Source organism: Gracilinanus agilis, unplaced genomic scaffold, assembly GCF_016433145.1.
Source record: "Gracilinanus agilis isolate LMUSP501 unplaced genomic scaffold, AgileGrace unplaced_scaffold58505, whole genome shotgun sequence".
In the NCBI taxonomy this organism is placed as follows: Eukaryota; Metazoa; Chordata; class Mammalia; order Didelphimorphia; family Didelphidae; genus Gracilinanus; species Gracilinanus agilis.
In genome coordinates this window covers 425-3,279 of record NW_025394072.1, presented here as the reverse complement: position 1 = coordinate 3,279, position 2,855 = coordinate 425, and the positions used below count along the sequence as shown (strand labels likewise).

Genomic DNA, 2,855 nt, shown 5'->3' with positions numbered 1-2,855 from the left:
AACAAACAAACAAACAAACAAACAAACAAACAAACAAACAAACAAACCCTTCCCTTCTGTCAGCATTAAAAATAGCTATGGGTTCCAAGGCAAAAGAGCCACTAGGGCTACACAATTGGGGTTAAGTGGATATCACAGGTAGGAGGTTTCTGACGCTAGATTTGAATCAGTACTTCCAATCTCCAGACCTGGCTCTCTATCCCGAGTCATTTCGCTGCCTTTGAGCAATATATATGTGTGTGTGTGTGTGTGTGTGTGTGTGTGTGTGTGTGTGTGTGTGTGTGTATGTATATATTTTTTAATTTTTCTTTTTTTAAGAAAAAAAGAGGAAGAAAGTTGAACGCCCACATCCGTGGACCTTCGATCCTTCTGCAGAAGAGTCAGGGTCCGGATGTCTTCTTATTTTTCTTCTTTAGGGACTGATTCTTTGTAATTTTGAAACTTTCACTTCTGAATCTTTGGCGGTTGCTCTTCCCATCTCCGCCTTTATGGAAATAAGGGTGAATTCTGTTTTCCGGGCTCTGCTTACTTCACTCTGCATCAGAGTGTGGAAATCACTCAGGTTTCTCTGTATTCGGTCTTGATTATACGTTGCTTATTAGAGCACAGTCGCATTGAAGCACAGACATCTCCCGTTCTCTTGAATCGCCCAGCACTGGCACATCCCCTGAAGTCCGTTTGCCGTTCTCCTTTCCCAAAGTGAAGGGAACTAAACAGACAAGTGAATTGCGTGGCGGGAGAAGGAAATGGGGAGAAGCCCTTGACTCCGGAACTAGGAAATACTCAGACACGGGGATTTTCCTAGCTGCTCAGAGGTGAACACCATCATCAGGTTAGGTTGGCAGGATTCAGAAGTCAGCAACGATTTTCTAGTCCTTCGCCTTCAACTACAAGCAAGAGAACTGACTCGCTCGGGAAATCACAATCGACTGGCTGTTCAGGAGTCAGAGATGCCCAGAGAACGCTTCCGAGAACCGGCCGCACCCAGATTGAGAAACCCGTCAGGCGGGAATGAAGAGAAGTCTCCTCGGAACCACGAGGAGCAGCTCGATGCTCGCAGCGTAGGGAAGCAAAGGTGGGGACTGGGGCAAACGGCATCAGGGGCTAAACTGGGCTGACCAGTATCAGGTCTACACCCCAACGGGAACAGTGGAAGGGGGAAGGAGCCTAGGTGCGCAACGCTTTTTATGGCAGCTCTTTTTGTAGGGGGCAAAGAGCAGGGCGATAAACAAACAAACAAACAAACAAACAAATAAATAAAGGGAGCCCATCGACTGTGACCTTCGAAAGCAATGGTATATACCAAGGGGCTGTAAGAAATGACATTTCAAAGAAACCGCAGAATATTCTAAGATCTCTGAAATTTTTTTGAATTGTTTTCGAAATCGTTTTTGAAGGTCCAACTGTTAAAAAAAAAAAAAAAGTGTGTAGCTGTGCCAGGTCAAAATGGCACCCTGTTTGAAGCACTCTGTTTCCCCTTGCTTACCCAGGCAATTCTCCTTTGGCTTTCGCGACTGGTTTGGCTCCGTTTTTGTTTCTCCTTAGAGATCCCCACTCTGTTAGGAGCACCATAGAAGTCTCTGTGATAAAGAACGAGTAGGAGCCTGGACTCATTCTCGCTTCCACTTTCTGGGCTTTAAAGCACTTGGTAAGTCCTCCTGCATTCCTACTCCCCGCCGCCCTTCTTCCTCCCTTTTCTGTTTTCTCCCGCCTCCTTGTTCAGGGCTCAGTCCATCTCTAGCGCTGGTGTTTGACTTGGGTCACGTTTAGCACGATCGATGTGAGAACGTAACTGAGGCTAAGTCCAAGAGGCCACGACGAACTCCAGTGCAACAGTCTCCGAGAAGCTTCCGACCAGGGACCGACACGGTGCACGATTAACGGGTGGCAAGCTGTGCTTAGCCGGATCAACGTGGTAGTTACCCAAGTCATAAAGCTTATGCCCTCCACTGCGTGGGGGTTGATCGTTATGGAGTATAACCACGTCCACGAAAGAAAGAAAGAAAGAAAGAAAGAAAGAAAGAAAGAAAGAAAGAAAGAAAGAAAGAAAGAAAGAAAGAAAGAAAGAAAGAAAGAAAGAAAGAAAGAAAGAAAGAAAGAAAGAAAGAAAGAAAGAAAGAAAGAAAGGAAGGAAGGAAGGAAGGAAGGAAGGAAGGAAGGAAGAAAGAAAGAAAGTGTCCCTGAAACTCGAGAGGGATGAGAGGTAGAGGTGCCCATCTAGGAGCGACCCGAGGGAAGTCGAGCCTTGCAGTGGGTTGAGCTGTGTGGCCAAGTGCGGAGAAGGGCCGGGGTGGACGTGGAGAAGGAGAGGATCTTAGGTTTGGAACCGGGTGCCAGCGAGCTCAGGGACGTGGGGGCTATTTGGTTCAAGTCCGTGAATTTGCAAATCCGAAAGGGGAGGCCTTCCTCGAGAGATGAACTGGTTTTAGAAAGAGCCGCAAGTTTGCTTCCAAGAAGGATCCACCTGGAGTAGCACAAAGGAAAGCAGTGCAGAGGAGAGGCGCGTACGCATTGGTGGTTCAGTGGTAGAATTCTCGCCTCCCACGCGGGAGACCCGGGTTCGATTCCCGGCCAATGCAAGAATGTTTTAGGCCTCTGCTTCTTCCTCCCACCTCAGACGCTCCATCGCAGTCCACCGAGAAGGAAATTCTCACCCGCTGAGGGTGGGGTTGGGGGTGGGGAGGGAAGGTGAGGACCACTTCCGACCCCAAACCCTTAAACCTTCTGGCTTTTCGGGAGCACCCCTCTCTGAACTCTTCCCTTCTTTCTCACACTATCCTTTTTCTTTGGATACTGGAACTGGAATCTCTTCTGGGACATTGGCGGGCACTTCGGGCCCTTCGTTCCTCTCAAAA

The 2,855-nt window shown here is 48.2% G+C and overlaps 1 non-coding gene across 1 annotated transcript; it reads left to right on the top strand.

The window, feature by feature from the left end:
- Positions 1-2,508: 2,508 nt before the first annotated feature.
- TRNAG-CCC lies at positions 2,509-2,579 on the top strand. The gene has a single exon. It is a non-coding gene; the product is annotated as a tRNA-Gly (tRNA).
- Positions 2,580-2,855: the final 276 nt, after the last annotated feature.